This window comes from Piliocolobus tephrosceles, chromosome 19 (genome assembly GCF_002776525.5).
Source record: "Piliocolobus tephrosceles isolate RC106 chromosome 19, ASM277652v3, whole genome shotgun sequence".
Classification (NCBI taxonomy): Eukaryota; Metazoa; Chordata; class Mammalia; order Primates; family Cercopithecidae; genus Piliocolobus; species Piliocolobus tephrosceles.
In genome coordinates this window covers 1,088,368-1,111,839 of record NC_045452.1, presented here as the reverse complement: position 1 = coordinate 1,111,839, position 23,472 = coordinate 1,088,368, and the positions used below count along the sequence as shown (strand labels likewise).

The 23,472-nt window shown below is 42.1% G+C and overlaps 1 protein-coding gene and 1 pseudogene across 1 annotated transcript in view; one reads left to right on the top strand and one right to left on the bottom strand.

Moving 5' to 3' along the window:
• Positions 1-23,472, top strand: part of MICAL3 (microtubule associated monooxygenase, calponin and LIM domain containing 3) — a 1,031,057-nt gene that overhangs the window by 955,612 nt on the left and 51,973 nt on the right. The window lies entirely within an intron of this gene.
• The window catches only part of LOC113219574, a 37,017-nt pseudogene that overhangs the window by 7,698 nt on the left and 5,847 nt on the right, over positions 1-23,472 (bottom strand).

Sequence of the window (23,472 nt, the reverse complement as noted above, 5' to 3'; positions counted from 1 at the left end):
GAGGGAATCCTCCCTAACTCATTTTATCAGGCCAATATCATCCTGATACCAAAGCCTGGCAGAGACACAACAAAAAAGAGAATTTTAGACCAATATCCCTGATGAACATTGATGCAAAAATCCTCAAAAAATACTGGCAAACCGAATCCACCATGATCAAGTGGGCTTCATCCCTGTGATACAAGGCTGGTTCAACATACACAAATCAATAAACATAATCCAGCATATAAACAGAACCAAAGTCAAAACCCACATGATTATCTCAGTAGATGCAGAAAAGGCCTTTGATAAAATTCAACAGCCCTTCATGCTAAAAACTCTCAATAAATTCGGTATTGATGGAATGTATCTCAAAATAATAAGAGCTATTATGACAAACCCACAGCCAATATCATACTGAATGGGCAAAAACTGGGAGCATTCCCTTTGAAAACTGGCACAAGACAGGGATGCCCTCTCTCACCACTCCTATTCAACATAGTGTTGGAAGTTCTGGCCAGGGCAATCAGGCAAGAGAAGGAAATAAAGGGTATTCCATTAGGAAAAGAAGAAATCAAATTGTCCCTGTCTGCAGGTGACATGATTGTATGTTTAGAAAATCCCATTGTCTCAGCCCAAAATCTCCTTAAGCTGATAAGCAACTTCAGCAAAGTCTCAGGATACAAAATCAATGTGCAAAAATCACAAGCATTCTTATACACCAATAATAGAGAAACAGAGAGCCAAATCATGAATGAACTCCCATTCACAATTGCTTCAAAGAGAATAAAATACCTAAGAATCCAACTTACAAGGGATGTGAAGGGCGTCTTCAGGAAGAACTACAAACCACTGCCCAGTGAAATAAAAGAGGACACAAACAAATGGAAGAACATACCATGCTCATGGATAGGAAGAATCAATATCGTGAAAATGGTCATACTGCCCAAGGTAATTTATAGATTCAATGCCATCCCCATTAAGCTACCAGTGACTTTCTTCACAGAATTGGAAATGCTTTAAAGTTCATATGGAACCAAAAAAGAGCCTGCATTGCCAAGACAATCCTAAGCCAAAAGAACAAAGCTGGAGGCATCACGCTACCTGACTTCAAACTATACTACAAGGCTACAGTAACCAAAACAGCATGGTACTGGTACCAAAACAGAGATATAGACCAATGGAACAGACAGAACCCTCAGAAATAATACCACACACTTACAGCCATCTGATCTTTGACAAACCTGACAAAAACAAGAAATGAGGAAAGGTTTCCCTATTTAATAAACAGTGCTGGGAAAATTGGCTGGCCATAAGTAGAAAGCTGAAACTGGATCATCTCCTTACTCCTTATACGAAAATTAATTCAAGATGGATTAGAGACTTAAACGTTAGACATAAAACCATAAAATCCCTAGAAGAAAACCTAGGTAATACCATTCAGGACATAGGCATGGGCAAGGACTTCATGTCTAAAACACCAAAAGCAATGGCAACAAAAGCCAAAATTGACAAATGGGATCTAATTAAACTAAAGAGCTTCTGCACAGCAAAATAAACTACCATCAGAGTAAACAGGCAACCTACAGAATGGGAGAAAATTTTTGCAATCTACTCATGTGACAAAGTGCTAATATTCAGAACCTACAAAGAACTCAAACAAATTTACAAGAGAAAAACAAACAACCCCATCAAAAAGTGGGCAATGGATATGAACAGACACTTCTCAAAAGAAGACACATATACAGCCAACAAACACATGAAAAAATGCTCATCATCACTCGCCATCAGAGAAATCCAAATCAAAACCACAATGAGATATCATCTCACACCAGTTAGAATGGGAACCATTAAAAAGTCAGGAAACAACAGGTGCTGGAGAGGATGTGGAGAAATAGGAACCCTTTTACACTGTTGGTGGGACTGTAAACTAGTTCAACCATTGTGGAAAACAGTGTGGTGATTCCTCAAGGATCTAGAACTAGAAATACCATTTGACCCAGCCATCCCATTACTGGGTATATACCCAAAGGATTATAAATCATGCTGCTATAAAGACAAATGCACATGTATGTTTATTGTGGCACTATTCACAATAGCAAAGACTTGGAATCAACCCAAATCGATTAAGAAAATGTGGCACATATACACCATGGAATGCTATGCAGCCATAAAAAAGGATGAGTTCACGTGCTTTGTAGGGACATGGATGCAGCTGGAAACCATCATTTTCAGCAAAATATCGCAAGAACAAAAAACCAAACACTGCATGTTCTCACTCATAGGTGGGAATTGAACAATGAGAACACTTGGACACAGGAAGGGAAACATCATACACCAGGGCCTATGGGGGGAGGGACAGCATTAGGAGATATACCTAATATAAATGACGAGTTAACTGGTGCAGCACACCAACATGGCACCTCTGTACATATGTAACAAACCTACACATTGTGGACATGTACCCTAGAACTTAAAGTATGATAAAAAAATCGGTTTGCTTTTATGTGACACTATACTAGAATAAAATTCTATTATAGTGTGAACCTTGTTCTCTGCTGTAAGCTCAGCATTCACACAGTGTCTGGACAGGTGAGAGGGGTCAATAAACATTTGCTGAGTGAATTTTCTTTCCTAAATACTATCTCATTTGATCCTCACAGAAAGCCTATGAGGGCGGTTGTTTTTAAGTTAACTTTTCATTTTAAGATAATTGTGGACTTGCATGCAGTTTTACAAAATAATACAGATTGATGCCCCTGTACTCTTTACTAGTTTTCCATAGTGGCAACATCTTGCAAACTATAGTTCAGTATCTCAGCCAGAATTCTGACCTTGATACAATCCACCAATCTTCAGATCTCCCATTTCACTTGTACTTGTGTGTATGTGTGTGTATATATATATATATATATTTTTTTTTTTTATGCAGTTTTATCACATATGTAGGTCTGCACATTCACCAGCACATCAGGAAGATCTCTGATGTTGCTCTTCTATAACCACATCCACCTCCTCCTTCTCTTTTCCTCTCCTCTCCCCATCCCTAACCCCTTGCTGTTCCCTGTTTTTATAATTTTGTTGTTTCAAGCTTGTTATATAAATATAATTAAATGCTATACAACTGTTTGGGACTGTTGGTTTTTTTTTCAGTATAATTCTCTAGAGACTCATCCAAGTTGTATGTATCAATGGTTTGATCCTTTTTATTGCAGAACAGTATTCCATGTTGTGGGTGTAGCTCAGTTTTTGTTTAACCATTTGCCCATTGAAAGGCATCTCCAGGCCTTTCAAAATCTGGGTTGTCTCCAGGTTTTAGCTATTTTGAGTAAAGCTGCTATGTACATTTGCATACATGTTTTTGTGTGACGCTGGCACTTTTTTGTAGCGCATTTTAAATAAGAAAAACCTCATGCTCAGAGAGGCACATTCACTTCCTCAAAGTCACTCAGCTGCTCACTGAGAGGGTTGGTATTTAAATTTAATTCTTGCTTCACAACCTGTTCACTTGACTCCTAAGCAATATCTCTTGTGGAACATGAAATGGTTTTTAAAATTTTTATCAAAGATGTGTTTATTATCTTCATAAAATATAGTTTCCTGGTAAATTCACCAATCCCGGAGTTTTTTGTTTTTACATTTTTTATTATACTTTAAGTTCTAGGGTACATGTGCACAATGTGCAGGTTTGTTACGTATGTATACATGTGCCATGTTGGTGTGCTGCACCCATTAACTCGTCATTTACATTAGGTATATCTCCTAATGCTATCCCTCCCTCCTGCCCCTACCCTACGACAGGCCCCAGTGTGTAATGTTCCCCTTCCTGTGTCCAAGTGTTCTCATTGTTCAATTCCCACCTATGAGTGAGAACATGCAGTGTTTGGTTTTCTGTTCTTGTGATAGTTTGCTGAGAATGATAGTTTCCAGCTGCATCCATGTCCCTACAAAGGACATGAACTCATCCTTTTTTATGGCTGCATAGTATTCCATGGTGTATACACCATGAAATGGTTTTAAGAGCTATCTGAAAAATCATTTTAAAAACATGAATCATTTCCCTTTTTGGATTCACTTTCAATTGTTCTGAGTACATCAGCTTGAGTCCCAGTTTAGTGCTGACATGCTTTGAACTCTCTGAAAGTCCCAAGAGGAAGATACACTTTGAGATCAGAGCTTTCAATGGGAATAGGATTTAGGTAGAATATGAGAAAAAATATATATATATTTTTAAACCTAGAGTTATGGTTATAATTGCCTTCTGTTTATGGCAAGTAATACTGTTTTCCACTTGTGATACTAGATCAACATGAGTGCCTTTGTGGACTGAGTTGGTAGGCACAAGATTACATCAACAATATAAATGTAAGACTGTACATGAGTAGATTTTTGTTTTGTTTGTTTGTTGTTTTTTGAGACAGAGTCAGGCTGGAGTGCAGTGGTGAGATCTTGGTTCACTGCAACCTGGGTTCAACCTGGGTTCAATCCTGGGTTCAAGTGATTCTCCTGCCCCAGCCTCCTGAGTAGCAGGGATTACAGGCGCATGCCACCACGCCTGGCTAATTTTTGTATTTTTAGTAGCAATGGGGTTTCACCATGTTGGCCAGGCTGGTCTTGAGCCCTTGACCTCAGGTGATCCGCCCACCTTGGCCTCCCAAAGTGCTGGGATTATAGGTGTAAGCCACTATGCCTGGACATGAGTAGTTTTTGTATGCAATTGAAGTTAATTAGGTATTAATTCAAATTAGATTGTTACAACCTTAGGATGTTGTATGTAATATTCATAGTAACTATGAAGAAAATATTTATAGAATATAAACAAAAGGAAATGAGAGGAGAACAAAATATGTCACTACAAAAAACAAAGAAACAAAAAAACAAACTACTAAACATAGGCCGGGTGTGGTGGCTCACGCCTGTAATCCCAGCCCGAGGCAAGTAGATCACCAGAGGTCCAGTGGTAACACTTTTAATCTGCAGTTTTTCTCCCTGTAAAGTGGGATAATAGAGTTTCCCGGAGACTCGGCAAGGATAAGTGATTTGTTCACACCTTGTTGGTAAGTGGGATGGTATGATTTGAATCCAGTCAAAGTCTATATTCTTAACTACAATAGATCACTGGAACCCAAGTCTGATGGTTCTGAAGCCAGTCTTCTTTCTACCCCATCAGTCAGCCCCAAAGTTCCAGGTGGGTTAGGGCAGGAAAGGATGTGGGAATGCACTGTGAGTTTTGAGTTTAATTAAAACATGCTTCGTTGAGTTGAAGCAAATAAAGATGTGAAGAAGCCTCAGGATGCAGAGCTCCCTGTCGGGATCCTCTGGGCCTGGAAGGGGGCAGATGGGGGGGTCCTTACCTCATAGCATGTAAAGAGGCCTACAGACCTGGCAGGCTTGATTCTGATGCCAATGTTTTCTTCTGTGTTGCCAATGATCTGTAGCAAGAGGCCTGTGAATCACACTCTGCAGGAGGCCCTAGCCCTTCTGCCCCACCCAAGCATTGTCTGGCTCAGGGATGCCAGAGTGGATAAACTCCAGTGATGGAGGAACCTTATCAGAAAATGGAATAAAACTGCCAAAGGTCTTTAAAATCAGCAAATGTGAAACCCAAGCCAAGGGTCTATGTGTCATGGGTTAGTAGACATCACCAGTGTGTCTCCAAGCTGGAAAATGCTCATCAAGAAAAATGAAAAGCACCAGCTGCTAAAGAGAACTGCCAGTGCTACCTCCAAGTGTTCTTTTCCATCCACTGTATGCACTGTGTGTGATGCTTTGGCTGCCAAGGTGAGCTGAATTCATGCCCACAATAATGCAGTTTTCAACTGAGGCCTACATAGGAAATAAGAGGAAAAAATGGGAAGAGAGGAGGAAGGATAACCAGGGCAGGGAAGCGTGGCTGGTATTGTCACCTGGTGTCACACAATGGTCCAACCCCCCCTGAGCCCTAACTGCTCCCTGCCAGTGCCCTTAGGACCAGACCTGGATGTCAAAGGGTGGAATGGCCTTCCCTACAGAATCTGTCTTGATCTTTGTTCCCCAGAAGGTGCCATAAGGTATTCCTTGTTTGCAAAATAAAGGATTGGGGTTGATCAGAAAGGTCAGGCTGATCACAACGAGCCAGAATCATACACAGCATTCCCTGCTCAGAGATGTTACTTGATGCTGCACAAAGAGCCCTTGTGGGGAAGCTGCAAGGCCTGAGTCTAGGCTTAACATGTTGACCCAACTCTATTCAGCAGTCATTGTCTGCAACCAGTGTAGTCTGACTCTGTACTAAGTGCAGAGTCTACAGAATCCAATAGGGAGGCAAAGAAAGAAGAAACAGGGTACTCCTGGTACTGTGCCCATGTAATGTGGGGTGCAGTGTGCCCACCATAGGCCAGGCATATGTCAGTTTGCCAGGAGAAGGTCATGAGTCCATCTAACATTTACTCGAGGTTGTTGAAGAGTGATAGGGATTCTGCCACAACTCCTTGATTGATTGATGCCAATTTTTCCTTCCGTGTTGAGTGGCAGAATGCTGCCTTTGTCATCAGTGATCTGCACAAAGAGGCCTGTGAGTCTCACCCAGCAGGATGCCCCAGTGTGTATGGAGATTGTCTAGATTGCTGGTGCTGTTCTCTCTGTCAGCACTGCCCTATCACCATCTGTCTTCCTTAAGAACTTGGTTCCCGCTTTACTGTTCCCGCAAATAATGTTCTCTCTATAGCTTTACAGTCAGAACGATGAGGGTATGAATCTTGACTTCATCACACGCTAACTTCATGCCAATTAATTCCTCTTGATCTCCTCCATCAAAGGGTAATAACTGTAACACTTACCTCCCTGAGTGCTTGCAAGCATTTGGAAAGCTCTTGCGCAATGCAAGGCACACACCACGTGTTCAATGAATGATGACTCCTGACTGTTACTCAGGCTCCAACAGGAGTCAAGTGAAATATTCTTTCTGCAGCATTTCCCCCATACTTCCATTGCAGCCCACAGACCATTATAATTATTTTTGCTTGTCTGTTTCATTCAGTAGATAATGAGCATCCCAAGAATACAGATTGCCCTATTTACCTACCCCTGAGCTTCCAGCATCTGGCACAATACCCACCTAAAAATAGCAAGGACCACAGCAGCTGCAATGTGAGCATACACTATGGGCTGGACACCAGCCAGAGCCTGATGTACTTCTTTTCATTTACCTTATCCCAGTCTGATTGGTATTATAATTTTCATCCTAAAGGTGAGGAAGCTGATGTGGGAAAGCATATATGATATCCCTATGGTCTTAAAGCTGTAATTGGCAGAGCTGAGACTTGGACTCAGGTCTGTGCTCCTGGGATAAGAGGATCTTTGCCCACTGACATATCACTGCTCACACTGTAGGCATGTGAAAAATGTTGCACAGATGAGTAAATAGATGTCAAAGTGTTTTGAAAAATAAAGCATCATGTCATGCTGCAGATATTGGAGTTGTGGCTGTAGTGTGTTACTCTGGCCCACCTCGTCCGTGTCCAAATATGACCTGCGAGTCATTCAAGCACAGGCCCAAAGTCTCAGCATTTTTCAGGCCTGAAAGCAGACAAATTAACTGAATTGCTATTATATTTTTTTTTTTGTAAAATAATGTCAGCCAAGTACATAAATTGGCAGTGAAATATTAATTTTGTACAGGGCCTGGGATAGCAGTCATCCTCTATGTGCGAGAGGGATAATGGAGACATGAGGGAAAGTGGCTCTATCCAGCACTGGAAATGGATTGCAAATGTGCTGGAAGAGATGCCCACCCACACTCTAACTGATGAGATCATTGAGCTTCCAGACATGCATAATACTCTAAATGACCTGGCCACCTGGTGGCTCAGTGACACTCTGGGATGACACTGTATTTGTGTGTATATATGTGTTTGGTGTATACAGAAAGTCTCTGCTTCCTCATCCACCCTGCTAGTATTCCACAATCAAACCTGCATGTTGTCCTCCTAAACACCAAGCAATGAACTTTTAGAGTCAGCTTCCACCTGCTTCTGCAGCCCTATGGAGGGATGGTGGGGTTGACAGGACTTGCCTATGGAGGTGGTCTCCATGTTACTGGAGACAGTCTCTTATCCCACCCTCCTTCTGGGCTGCTCTGTGCTGATGATCACAGGGGCAGTGGTAAAATGTCCTTAGACCCCTTTTTAAGGTTTTGTCCAACAGTTTTCAGCACATTGGTTCCTTGATGAGCTGATGAGTTGTACATTTTCTTTCTGCAGATAGATTTGTGGCAGACTAGTCTAGAACTCTAGAGCCTCTGGTTGGCATCAAGCCATCCTGTGTATACAGTGGGGCCATGACCTACACACATGGCATAATCTAGCACATCTGCTGGGCTCAGTGGCCGAGCATATCATGACTCTCCAGAAGGGACCTGTCCATTTTCAAAGAAAAATAAGTCTCAGAACCCCTACATCACTTAGCCAAGGGGAAAAGTCAAGTTGGGAACTGCAAAGGGCAAACCTGCCTCCCATTTTATTCCTAAACAAGATAGCTACAAAGATGAAAAAAAAAAAAACTACATGCCTCCTTCACAATTTGCACACTAAGAAATTCCTTGTAGGCCTCAAGATTTTCACTGTACAACAGTTCTGCAAAATTTCACTCTGACAATGTAAGTTAATAGCTCATCTTCACAGATACAGGACAAAGAACTCAGAATCATCCCTCTGCTCACCTGAGACAAACACATATCTGATTGCTTTCCCTGGCCTATGTTTATTTTATTTTATGTAAAAAGGCAGATTCACTGATCTGGATGAATGCACAAGTGACGATTCCTCTACCCTCCTCTCACAGGCTTTGAACGGGTGATCAAAGACTCAGAATAATGCAACAGTTTGTCTTGTATCTACCCAAATCTTTAAACAATTTCTTCCTCTTTTCCCAATATCTGCCCTTTCCCCTTTAAATATTGAAGCCCTCAAAATCATCCTTGGAGAAAGGCACAGACTTGTTTCCCAGGCACTTGTCCTTAACCTCGCTAAAATAAACTCCTAAATTGATTGAGACCTGTCTCAGATACTCTCCAGTTTACACCACCTACTGTTTCTGACTGCCCACAGGCCTCATAGAGCAGAAAGCCTGACTTTCTTTTCCACTGCTCATGTTCCTTGGGTAACTGAGCCTCCCTGCCAGTACAGCAGTGCTCCAAGGTGGGGAACCTGACACTTGGGAGAAGGCAAGGTGTCAGGCATTGGCAAGCCACCCCAGCTCTGTGTCTTAAGAGCTCCTAGGTCTGTTGCCCAGATCATTCATCCTTCTAGTTCCTCACTTTCTTATTTGTCTTCTGGTCATCTTATAGATGGTCATGGCCAAGTAGACATCATTCACTTCCTCCCAGTCCCTGTGAGCTGTTCTGGCAGAGGGTGGGTGGGTATGGTGAGGCTATTGGGTTAAATTGGGAAAGTTTGGATTAAATTTGGATATTCATGTAACAAGAGGGAGAACTGTGTTTTATCAGAATACATCTTGGGGAAGCATTCCATATAGCTAAGAAGAATATTTTAATAATCATAAAGGGATAAAAGATAAGACCTTACAGACATGCTAGGGTGATAATAGAACCATACATTGTTCTATGGAGCCTGGGCAATGCTAACTAAGGGCTTTTGTATTTCTGAATGGGGAATGCATGTTAGGGTTTGGAAATGAATTGTTCAGGACATCAGAGCAGATTGTGCTGAGTGTAGGGAAAGAGAGAAGGAGAAGGGTCACAGGGAACAGCTCTGGCAGAACGAATTACAGAGAAAACAGAAGAGGCTGATGTGAATGGAAAAAATTAAAATAATTTACCCCAAAATATATTTCTTTGACATATTTTTGAAATGACCATCACTTAGCTAGCAAATAGAGATGGCCTTGCCATCTTTTATGGGGAAAATGTGCATCTGTAGAGAATCTCTATTAATGCAGCCATGCTCTGCCCCCTTTCTATGTCTTTCCCAGATCCAGGAAAGATTGAGAGTCTGAGGTCTTTAAACGTCTAAAAACAAACATTTACCATCTATTCTCTCTGAGGGAGTCTTCATGTACCTGACAAAGCCACCTTTGCTAGTTAATGTTCTTCCTTTCTCTGTCTCTTAACGTTTCTTGCCACTTATTCTGATTTCCCAACATAACCTGTTGCTGGAAGCCTGAGAGCCATCTGGATCCAGCTAGCATGAGGCTGAGCGTAGCCAGCTCTTGGTGATGAGGAAAGTAGCACCATTGGGATCACTTTTCCACTTCATCACCCTCTCCTGGTACAGACAGCGTCCAGAGTGATAATAGGAGGGTTAGGTTTACTAAGGATGTCTTCCTCATTCTTCTGAAGCTTAAACCAAAGTACATAAAGACCACCTGGGCAGAGTCTCAGGTGGAGTCATTAGTTATGCCCTGATAAGATGTCTACCAAGTTTGGACTAAGGCCATCATCTGAGGAATGTTGCAAAACTTGGTTGTCATATGAGCTTTGAAACACAGATGGAAACAGAATACAGCCAGACTGAAGCTTCATGAGTAAAATCAAATTATAATTCAGAGTTAGCTCTGTAAGGGCAATCATTAAACTCTGATAACTTAACTCTTATGTCTAAAACATGTTAGCTCTGATTTTTGAATATCCATTTCAATTTCAGAGTCCTTAAAAGATACATAAATGCCCATAAAGGATATAGAAGGTTCCATTATGGCCGAATAGGAACAGCTCCAGTCTGCAGCTCCCAGCGTGAGTGATGCAGAAGATGGGTGATTTCTGCATTTCCAACTGAGGTACCAGGTTCATCTCACTGGGGCTTGTCAGACAAATGGGTTCAACCCACGGAGCAGGGCAGGGCATTGCCTCACCCGAGAAGCGCAAGGGGTCAGGGAATTTCCTTTCCTAGCAAAGGGAAGCCGTGACAGATGGTACGTGGAAAATCGGGACACTCCCACCCTAATACTGCACTTTTCAAACGGCCTTAGCAGACGGCACAACAGGAAATTATATCCCGTGCCTGGCTTGGAGGGTCCCACGCCCACAGAGCCTTGCTCACTGCTAGCACAGTGGTCTGAGATCGAACTGCAAGGTGGCAGCAAGGCTCGGGGAGGGGAGTCCGCTGTTGCTGAGGCTTGAGTAGGTAAACAAAGCGACCAGGAAGCTCAAACTGGGTGGAGCCCATCACAGCTCAAGGAGGCCTGCCTGCCTCTGTAGACTCCACCTCTGGGGGCAGGACATAGCTGAACAAAAGGCAGCAGAAACTTCTGCAGACTAAATTTCCCTGTCTGACAGCTTTGAAGAGAGTAGTGGTTCTCCCAGCATGGAGTTTGAGATCTGAGAACAGACAGACTGCCTCCTCAAGTGGGTCCCTAACCCCTGAGTAGGGTAACTGGGAGGAACCTCCCAGTAGGGGGCGACTGACACCTCATATGGCCAGGTACCCCCTGAGACAAAGCTTCCAGAGGAAGGATCAGGCAGCAACATCTGCCGTTCTGCAGCCTCCGCTGGTGATACTCAGGCAAACAGGGTCTGGAGTGGACCTCCAGCAAACTCCAACAGACCTGCAGCTGAGGGCCCTGACTGTTAGAAAGAAAACTAATAAAGAGAAAGGGCATTCACACCAAAACCCCATCTCTAGGTCACCATCATCAAAGACCAAAGGTAGATAAAACCACAAAGATAGGGAGAAACCAGAGCAGAAAAGCTGAAAATTCTAAAAATCAGAGTGCCTCTTCTCCTCCAAAGGAACGCAGCTCCTTGCCAGCAATGAAACAAAGCTGGATGGAGAATAACTTTGATGAGTTGACAGAAGAATGCTTCAGATGATCGGTAATAACAAATTTCTCAGAGCTAAAGGAGGATGTCCGAACCCATCGCAAAAAAAGCTAAAAACCTTGAAAAAAGATTAGGCGAATGGCTAACTAGAATAAACAGTGTAGAGAAGTCCTTAAATGACCTGATGGAGCTGAAAACCATGGCACAAGAACTACATGATGCATGCACAAGCTTCAGTAGCCGATTTGACCAAGTGGAAGAAAGGGTATCAGTGATTGAAGATCAAATGAATGAAATGAAATGAGAAGAGAAGTCTAGAGAAAAAAGAGTAAAAAGAAATGAACAAAGCCTCCAAGAAATATGGGACTATGTGAAAAGACCAAATCTACGTCTGATTGTTGTACCTGAAAGTGATGGGGAAAATGGAACCGAGTTGGAAAACACCCTTCAGGATATCCAGGAGAACTTCCCCAACCTAGTAAGGCAGGCCAACATTCAAATTCAGGAAACACAGAGAATGCCACAAAGATACTCCTTGAGAAGAGCAACTCCAAGACACATAATTGTCAGATTCACCAAAGTTGAAATGAAGGAAAAAATGTTAAAGGCAGCCAGAGAGAAAGATTGGGTTACCCATAAAGGAAAGCCCATCAGATTAAAAGTGGATCTCTTGGCAGAAACTCTACAAGCCAGAAGAGAGTGGAGGCCAATATTCAACATTCTTAAAGAAAAGAATATTCAACCCAGAATTTCGTATCCAGCCAAACTAAGCTTCATGAGTGAAGGAGAAATAAAATCCTTTACAGAAAACAAATGCTTAGAGATTTTGTCACCACCAGGCCTGCCTTACAAGAGCTCCTGAAGAAAGCACTAAACATGGAAAGAAATAACCAGTAACAGCCAAAATAAAACGATCCCAAATTGTAAAGACCATCGATGCTAGGAAGAAACTGCATCAACTAACACGCAAAATAATCAGCTAATATCATAATGACAGGATCAAGTTCACATATAACAATATTAACCTTAAATGTAAATGGGCTAAATGCTCCAAATAAAAGACAAAGACTGGCAAACTGGATAAAGAGTTAAGACCCATCAGTGTGCTGTATTCAGTAGAACCATCTCACGTGCAGAGACACATAGGCTCAAAAGAAAAGGATGGAGGAAGATCTATCCAGCAAAAAGAAAACAGAAAAAAACTGGGGTTGCAATCCTAGTCTCTGATAAAACAGACTTTAAACCAACAAAGATCAAAAGAGACAAAAAAGACCATTATATAATGGTAAAAGGATGAATTCAACAAGAAGAGCTAACTATCCTAAATATATATGCACCCAATACAGGAGCATCCAGATTCATAAAGCAAGTCCTTAGAGACCTGAAAAGAGACTGAGACTCCCACACAATAATAATGGGAGACTTTAACACCCCACTGTCAACATTAGACAGAACAACGAGACAGAAAGTTAACAAGGATATCCAGGAATTGAACTCAGCTCTGCACCAAGCGGACCTAATAGACATTTAAAGAACTCTTCACCCCAAATCAACAGAATATACATTCTTCTCAGCACCACATCACACTTATTTCAAAATTGACCACAGAGTTGGAAGTAAAGCACTTCTCAGCAAATGTAAAAGTACAGAAATGATAACAAACTGTCTCTCAGACCACAGTGCAATCAAACTAGAACTCAGGATTAACAAACTCACCCAAAACTGCCCAACTACATGGAAACTGAACTACCTGCTCCTGCTTGACTACTGGGTACATAAAGAAATGAAGGCAGAAATAAAATGTTCTTTGAAACCAATGAGAACAAAGACATATCATACCAGAATCTCTGGAACACATTTAAAGCAGCGTGTAGAGGGAAATTTATAGCACTAAATGCCCACAAGAGAAAGCAGGAAAGATCTAAAATTGACACCCTAACATCACAATTAAAAGAACTAGAGAAGCAAGAACAAACACATTCAACAGCTAGCAGAAGGCAAGAAATAACTAAGATCAGAGTAGAACTGAAGGAGATGGAGACACAAAAACTCTTTGAAAAATCAATGAATCCAGGAGCTGGTTTTTTGAAAAGATCAACAAAATTGATAGACCACTAGCAAGACTAATAAAGAAGAAAAGAGAGAAGAATCAAATAGATGTAATAAAAAATGATAAAGGGGATATCACCACTGATCCCACAGAAATACAAACTACCATCAGAGAATACTATAAACACCTCTATGCAAATAAACTAGAAAATCTAGAAGGAATGGATAAATTCCTGGACACACACATCCTTCCAAGACTAAACCAGGAAGAAGTTGAATCCCTGAATAGACCAACAACAGGCCCTGAAATTGAGGGAATAATTAATAGTCTACCAACCAAAAAACGTCCATGACCAGACCGATTCACAGCCAAATTCTACCAGAGGTACAAAGAGGAGCTGGTACCATTCCTTCTAAAACTATTCCAATCAATAGAAAAAGAGGGAATCCCCCCCCCAATGCATTTTATGAGGCCAATATCATCCTGATACCAAAGCCTGTCAGAGACTCAACAACAACAAAAAAAGAATTTTAGACCAATATCCCTGATGAACATTGATGCAAAAATCCTCAGTAAAATACTGGTAAACTGAATCCAGCCGTACTTCCAAAAGTTTATCCACCATGATCAAGTCGGCTTTATCCCTGGGATGCAAGTCTGGTTCAACATATGTAAATCAATAAACGTAATCCAGCATATAAACAGAACCAAAGACAAAAACCACATGATTATCTCAATAGATGCAGAAAAGACCTTCGACAAAATTCAACAGCCCTTTATGTTAAAAACTCTGAACAAACTAGGGATTGATGGGATGTATCTTAAAATAATAAGAGCTATTTATGACAAACCCACAGCCAGTATCATACTGAATGGGCAGAAACTGGAAGTATTCCCTTGGAAAACTGGCACAAGACAGGGATGCCCTCTTTCATCACTCCTATTCAACATAATGCTGGAAGTTCTGGGCAGGGCAATCAGGCAAGAGAAGGAAATAAAGGGTATTCAATTAGGAAAGAAGTCAAATTGTCCCTGTCTGCAAGTGACATGATTGTATATTTAGAAAACCCCATTGTCTCAGCCCAAAATCTCCTTAAGCTGATAAGCAACTTCAGTAAAGTCCCAGGATATAAAATCAATGTGCAAAAATCACAACCATTCTTATACACCAGTAACAGAGAAACAGCCAAATCAGGAATGAACTCCCATTCACAATAGCTTGAAAGAGAATAAAATACCTAGGCATCCAACTTACAAGGGATGTAAAGGACCTCTTCTAGGAGAACTACAAACCACTGCTCAGTGAAATCAAAGAGGACACAAACAAATGGAAGAACATACCATGCTCATGGATAGGAAGTATCAGTATAGTGAAAATGGCCATACTGTCCAAGGTAATTTATCGATTCAATGCCATTCCCATCAAGCTACCAATGACTTTCTTCACAGAATTGGAAAAAATGACTCTAAAGTTCATATGGAACCAAAAAACAGCCCGCATTGCCAAGACAATCCTAAGCCAAAAGAACAAAGCTGGAGGTATCACACTACCTGACTTCAAACTATACTACAAGGCTACAGTAACCAAAACAGCATGGTACTGGTACCAAAACAGAGATATAGACCAATGTAACAGAACAGAGCCCTTGGAAATCATACCACACATCTACAACCATCTGATCTTTGACAAACCTGACAGAAACATGACATGGGGAAAGGATTCCCTATTTAATAAACAGTGCTGGGAAAACTGACTAGCCATATGCAGAAAGCTGAAACTGGATCTCTTCCTTACACCTTATACAAAAATTAATTCAAGATGGATTAAAGACTTAAATGTTAGACATAAAACCATAAAAACCCTAGAAGGAAACCTAGGAAATACCATTCAGGACATAGGCATGGGCAAGGACTTCATGACTAAAACACCAAAAGCAATGTCAACAAAAGCCAAAATTGACAAATGGGATCTAATTACACTAAAGAGCTTCTGCACAGCAAAAGAAACTACCATCAGAGTGAACAGGCAACCTACAGAATGGGAGAAAATTTTTTCAATCTAGCCATCTGATAAAGGGCTAATGTCCAGAATCTACAAAGAAGTCAAACAAATATACAAGAAAAAATCAAACAACCCCATCAAAAAGTGGGCAAAGGATATGAACAGTCGCTTCTCAAAAGAAGACATTAATGTAGCCAACAGACACATGAAAAAGTACTCATCATCATTCGCCATCAGAGAAATGCAAATCAAAACCACAATGAGATACCATCTCACACCAGTTAGAATGGCGATCATTAAAAAGAAAGGAAACAACAAGTGCCTGAGAGGATATGGAGAAATAGGAACACTTTTACACTGTTGGTGGCACTGTAAACTAGTTCAACCATTGTGGAAGACAGTGTGGCGATTCCTCAAGGATCTAGAACTAGAAATACCATTTGACCCAGCCATCCCATTACTGGGCATATACCCAAAGGAGTATAAATCATGCTGCTACAAAGACACATGCACAGGTGTGTTTATTGCGGCATTATTCACACTAGCAAAGACTTGTAACCAACCCGAATGTCTATCAGTGTCAGACTGGATTAAGAAAATGTAGCACATACACACCATGGAATACTATGCAGCCATAAAAAAGATGAGTTCATGTCCTTTGTAGGGACATGGATGAAGCTGAAAATCATCGTTCTGAACAAACTATTGCAAGGACAGAAAACCAAACACCGCATGTTTTCACTCATAGGTGGGAATTGAACAATGAGAACACTTGGACACAGGAAGGGGAACATCACACACCAGGGCCTGTCATGGGGTGGGGGAAGTGGGGAGGAATAGCATTAGGGGATATACCTAATGTAAATGACAAATGAGTTAACGGGTGCAGCACACCAACATGACACATGTGTACATATGTAACCAACCTGCACGTTGTGCACATGTACCACAGAAGTTAAAGTATAACAATAATAATAAAAAAAAGAATGAAATTGTATGCCTCGTAGCAACATAGATGAAACTGGAGGCTGTTATCCTAAGCACATTAATGTGGGAGTGGAAAACCAAACATCACTAGCTCTTACTTATAAGTGGGAGCTAAACATTGAGAACACATGGCCATAAAGATGGGGACTATGAGAAGGGAGTTGGAGGGGGTGTGGGCTGAAAAACTGCTTTTTGAGTAGTATATTCACTACCTGGTTGATGAGAATATTCTTACTCCAACATCAGAATCATGTAATATATTCATGTAACAAACCTGCACATGTACCCTCTGAATAAAAAAAAAATTAAAAAAAAAGACTTTTTGTTTTTAGTCTTCAGTTAGAGGAACTAATATAATAAATACTCTTGAAAATTGTTATGAATACTTTATAAAAATAGTAAGTGGGAAATAAGAATAAATGTGAAAATGCTAATTTTTTTTTTGTAAATTTATAACATTTTAAACTATTCAAGCTTAAGATACATAAAGACTTTTTGGGACACTCCCTATAGTAGAGGAAGAATTAGGCATGAGGGTGGGAAGAGTGGAGTCAGTGTTGCTTGTGGTGCTTTAAGTCTCAAGTGCAGAATGTGGTACAGAAAATAATGATGGTGAGGCAAGAAGAGATACTGATACAGAGGCAGGAAATGAGATATGGGAAGTACAGTCTGAGGGGCTGGAGGAATGATCAGATGGACTTGACCAATTAGCAGCTTGGAAATGTATTGCTAGTCTGGGAGAATCAGCTTGGACAGAGAAGACTAGATTCTAGGTACAGTTTTGACAGTCACCTGCATTGATGTGCTTGCCGAGAAAAATGGAAGTAAAGGAAATTGCAAAGGAAAAGTAAGGGCAGACCATTGGAGGACTGCAGTATTCAGGAGCAAGCTAGGTGAAGCAGAGGTGCTGTAGCAAATGGAGAATGTTCGTTGGTGAAGTTTGGTGTTATGGTGGAAAAGATGGGTTGACCCAGTGTGTAGCAGGCTCAAAGGAAGGCATTTTAGGATAGTGACACTGAATATGTTTATGGACTGAAGAAGCAGAACTTAGCGAAAAGTGAGACGTTTAAAATACAGGATAAAATGCATAAAAGATTAAAGATTATTTTTAAAAAGTCTCTTTATTCACGGCCAGGAAATAGAACAGGATCTGGGTGGATTTTGAGAGGTGGAGGGGTAGGTCTGCCTCTGAGAGGGAAAGCAAGAGTGTGAGTGGAGACATAAAGAAAAGTTTTGGGTGAAGGGATGTACAGAGAAGGAGTTCGTGCAGGTGACTTGAATTGTCGTGATTTACTCATCATAAAATAGCGACAGCAGCTGACATTGATAGAGTGTTTTCTATGTGCTGGCCTCAGGGGTAAGCACTTTACACATTTTGCCTCTATCATCTCATTAATATTACCAAAAATTATATGAGGTAATAATTATTATTATTATTAAATTTTTTTGAGATGGAGTCTCGCTCTGTCACCCAGGCTGGAGTTGCAGCAGCGTGATCTCGGCTCACTGCAAGCTCTGCCTCCCGGGTTCATGCCATTCTCCTGCCTCAGCCTTCCCAGTAGCTGGGACTACTGGGGCCTGCCATCATGCCCGGCTTTTTATAGTTTTTAATAGAGACGGGGTTTCACCGTGTTAACCAGGATGGTCTTGATTTCCTGACCTCATGATCCGCCCACCTCAGCCTCCCAAAGTGCTGGGATTACAGGCCTAAGCCACCGTGCCTGGCCTCCAAGGGGTCTGTTTTTAAACACTTCATCATATTAAACACACACACACACACACACACACACACACACACACACACACACACCAGCTGCTTGGCTCTTGCAGTCAGTCTCCAGTATCCTGGAAAGGTGGGTTTGTTGCGCTTGCTTTAATTTTTCAATATGCACCTCCTGGGTCCCAAGTCTACAAAGGCTGATCCACAGGTCTGAAGGATGGCATGGTAATATGCATTTTCTTCAAGGTCACGTTTTAATGTGACTCAGATACAATGACTCCGATTCACTGCCCCACACTTTGAGAAGCCTAGACCCAGGATTCGTAGGCTCATGGGCTTCTTTGCTTAATAAGATGCTTTTTATGCAGGGTCCAGCTTTTGGTCTGGAAACATGGATTTTTTTCCTGGAATATTGTTGATAGAGGAAGGGTAAGTCTTCTTACCCGTACGATGACCTTGGCATTAAGCTGCAGCACATAGTGGATGAAGACTGTACACCCTCTTGTCCATGGTTCAAACAGGGTCCCCAAGGCAGCCAGAATCCAGCCTGAGTTGACGGGCACCTGATGCCATCAGATGTCTTCAGGCTCAGTAATTTCCTGCTAACTCCAAAATGCAGTGGCTTCAGCTGTGTGATCATGGCTGATGTGATGATGGGCCAGGCACTCTGGTTTTTAGCTACGGACCCACCCTTCTCACTCTCAGTTCATGTGATTTGTGTGGGGCTCCACACTACCCTTACCCCAGGCCTCAAAGGGGTACTGCCAAATGTTTTTCGATTACATGTAACTGAAACTGGTTCAATCATACTACTTCTCTTGAACTGATTCTCCTCTAGTGTTCTCTGTATCCATACATGTCATCACCGTCCATGAAGTTGTCCAAGCCCCAAACGTTGGCATCAACCTTGAGCTCCTCCCATCTCCCATGTCTATCCAGCAGATCTGGTGCACTCTATTTCCTAAAATCTCAACTGTGTTAATTTCCTTCATATCTCTGGCACGTGGTTCATGCCACTACCAGCTTGTGCCTGGATTAGTCTAAGAGCATTTAGCTGGCCTTCCCTAACTCAATTCTAACTTTCTCCAACCCAATCTCTATCCTGCAGCCATGGTGACCTTTTCAAAATACAAATCTGATTGGATCTCCCCCTCACTGAAAAACTTGCAGTATTCGCCAGGCGCAGTGGTTCATGCCTGTAATCCCAGCACTTTTGGAGGCTGAGGTGGGTGGATCACCTGAGGTTAGGAGTTTGAGACCAGCCTGGCCAACACAGTGAAGCCCTGTCTCTACTAAAAATACAAAAATTAGCCGGGTGTGGTAGCAGGCGCCTGTAATCCCAGCTATGTGGGAGGCTGAGACATGAGAATCACTTGAAACCAGGAGGCAGAGGTTGCAGTGAGCTGAGATCATGACACTGCACTCCACCCTGGGCAACAGAGTGAGACTTTGTCTCAAAAACAAACAAAGAAACAAACAAACAAAAAAAACATTTAGTATCTCCCCATTGTTTTCCTAATAAAGTCCGAACTCTACAACAAGGCCTGCAAGATCCTGCATGGCCTGAGCCTTGCTCACTTTTTCCAACTCTTCCCATTGGTCCTTCACCCTACACTCTGAGCACTAGATATTCCCATCTCTATAGTTCTATGAATATTACTTTTTACATCTTTGTGCCTTTGCACATATTATTCCACCTGCACAGAAAGTTCTCCCTTCTCTCACTTCCATTCCTCCATGGGTTTTGCTACTCAATTGTTATCATTAGTGCAAATACCCAGTGCCCCTCCTCTGGATAATACAAGAAAACCTCTCTGCTCCATATTCTGGTTAATATGTTAATAAATCAGAAAATATAAAGAATTTGGTCCCTTCTGAATATTACTAGTTAGAGATGAGAAGGTGCAGAGAAAGAGAGGTTTGGTTTACAGGTGACTAAATAATTAACACAAGGCTAGAGCTTCACCCTCTATGTATTGTTTTTTCTAGGTTAGGGGTGATGGCTTGGCATAGCTTGGTTCCAGATATTTTCTTCCCTAGCAGTTAATAATTGGGAAACTCCAAGTCTGATTTGCCCATAAAAGGGGATAGGAGAGGCTTTGTCATCTGAGGTCACTCTGCTAGAATAGTCTGTCTTTCTCCATCAAACTGTGGAACCACTTTCAGGAACACAATGGCTTGTCATGTGTGGCCTGCAGAATGTCTCTACCCACATTTCCTCCACATCTCCTATGAAGATGCTCAGATAGGACTTAAATGTGCCTCCTTTGTCACTCGGAGGCCTCTATTAGCAAACATTTAGGATTCCCAGCCTTCACCTCTCGGACCCTGAGAGGTCTGAAACAAAGACAGCAGAAGGGAGAAAGAGGATGGAGTCACTTCTACTTAGAGCTCCTTTCCCAAGACACACACACACACACACACACACACACACACACACACACACACCCCTCGCCCAGATCTGGGATCCAGCCTCTATGTCAGTACCCTCTCTCCTACCATGAAGGGAAAGAGGATAGTAAGGCAAGCCCATGGCTGTGTTTCACCATCCTGGGGCGGCCTGTGGTCCCACTGATGAAGAAGATGACCACTGGGTCCAAGGTCTGTGACTTAATACAGATGTGTTCTGGGGATGCTGAACAGCAAAGGGGTTCAAGACAAAAGGAAAAAGGTTATGATTGCTGGTTTTTCATCTTCTAGGGAAGCAAAAGAAACAACATGATGCATGGACAGGAAACTGGGAGTTTGCAACACTGGAGGAAAACTGGCTCTTCCGGTGTTAGGCATCAAACTGACTTGATGGGTGATTTGGATATGTGGACTGGCATTTTTTCATTTGAGAAACTGGTAAAATATAATGAATCTTTAAATAATGTAATGAACACATAAATAGCACTTGCTATGTTTCAGGCAATGCTCTAAGTGATTTACAAACATGTACTCATTTAATACTCAGAGAAACCCTAGGAGGCGAGTACTACTCTAATCATGCCCATTTTGTAGATAAGAAAACTGAGGCTCAGAGAGGTTAGGTAATTTGCTTGGTAATATACAGCTAGCAAGTGGCATAGCCAGGATTCAAACACAGTCTGCACCCTAGTCCATGCTTTTAACCAGATTGCTAAGCTTGTTTTTTTAAATTAAACTCTGTGACCTTGGTGATGAGGGATGGGGAAGAGAAAGAGAGAAAGAGTGAGAATAAAACATACATATATATGTGTATATATGTGTATATGTGTGTGTATATGTGTATATATACACACATACTCACACATGCACATGTATATATATACACACATATATACACATACACATATATATACACACACATACATATACACACACACACATATATATGTGCAACACAGTAACCCCTGACTTTACAAATCTCCTTTGCACAGTCCCAGGGGTGAGTATATTCTAATGAGAGGAACATAGAAGTCTGACTTGCTGAAAAACTTGAAATTTTACAGATAAAGCAACCGAGATCAAGAGAGGGGAGGGAAGTAAGCCAGGGTCATAGAGCAAATCAGTAACATAGGTGAGGTTTCTTACAGCCGACCTGGTGAGCTTCCTACCACTGGGTGCTTGTTTCCCACCACTTCGGAATAAATGATCATTTTCTACATGTCCTCAGAGATCATATTCATCAGACCAGAAACCCGCTTAACCAATGATCAGAAGTCCAGCCAACCTTCATGGCTGTGACACCAGGAGCCTAGTTTTCAGAGTGGGGAGCTCAGAAGCCATGGAGTTCACCTCTGGGTCAAGGGTATCTATGGTCACAATACCCTTGGCTTTAGACATTTGTAGTCAGTAGAGAATGTCCTTGACCTTCAACTGGGTGGTCTGGGCATGAAGATGATCCCTAGGGATGAGAAAGGAACTGATTGTTTTGGTTTCTTTTTTCACAACCTTGGGCTTTGGGCTTGGCTTGTCTGCATAGAAATCCCCTAACCTCTTGCTATGCAAAGTATGGGCCACAGAACAATAGCAGCAGCACTATCAAGGGTGCAGAATCTCACGCCCTGTTCCAAACCTACAGAATCAGAATCTGAATTTTAACAAGTTTCCCAAGTGATTCCTTTGCACATTAAAATTTGAAAGCCCTGCCCTAACCTTTTCTAGACTAGATGGATCCAGCCAAAAAACAGGTGGACACTGCTTGACACAACTTTACAAGGGAGCTTTACTTGACCTGGGTGGCCCAAGCCTACACACACCATGGTATAAAGCACTGTCCCTCCCTGGAAAGTAGTGCTATTGTCTCAGGTGAGAAAGCTGAGGTCCTGCAGGGCAGGGCCTTGCCCACAGAGGGGAAATGGCAAAGCCAGGTCTCAGCAGGCCCCGGGGCTTCTAAGGTCTGCCCCTGATGTCTCCCTTGTCCCTTTCTGTGGAGAAGAGTTGGGTTTAGTGACGGAGAACACAGATTCTGAAGGTTAACGGAGCTGGCTCAAAAACACACTGGCTGGGCATGGAGGCTCATTCCTGTAATCCCAGCTACTCAGGAGGTTGAGGCAGATGGGAACTCCTGAGGCCAGGAGTTCGAGACCAGCTTGGACAACGGAGGGAGACCCTGTCTCTACAAAAATAAAATACATTAGCCAGCCACGGTAATACACATCTGTAGCCTTGGGAAGCTCAGGGGGGAGAATCACTTGAGCCCAGGAGTTCAAGGTTGCCGTGAGCCATGATCATGCCACTGCACACCAGCCTTGGCAACAGACTGAGACCCCATCCATAAAGAAAAAAAAAAGCAGATACTGCTGTTTCTCTACTGTGTGTCCTTGAGCAAGTGATACCACCTCTCTGAGCTCCATTCTACCTCCTCTTTTGTAAAATGGTTTGGATAATCCCTCACTCTTGGGACTGCTGGGGAAAGTCCCTGAGATGATGTAGGCAAAGCAGACTGCCCAGCTCAAGGTACATGCTCTACAAGTGAAGATGTGGCCATTACTTTACTAAGATGCCAGTGGTGG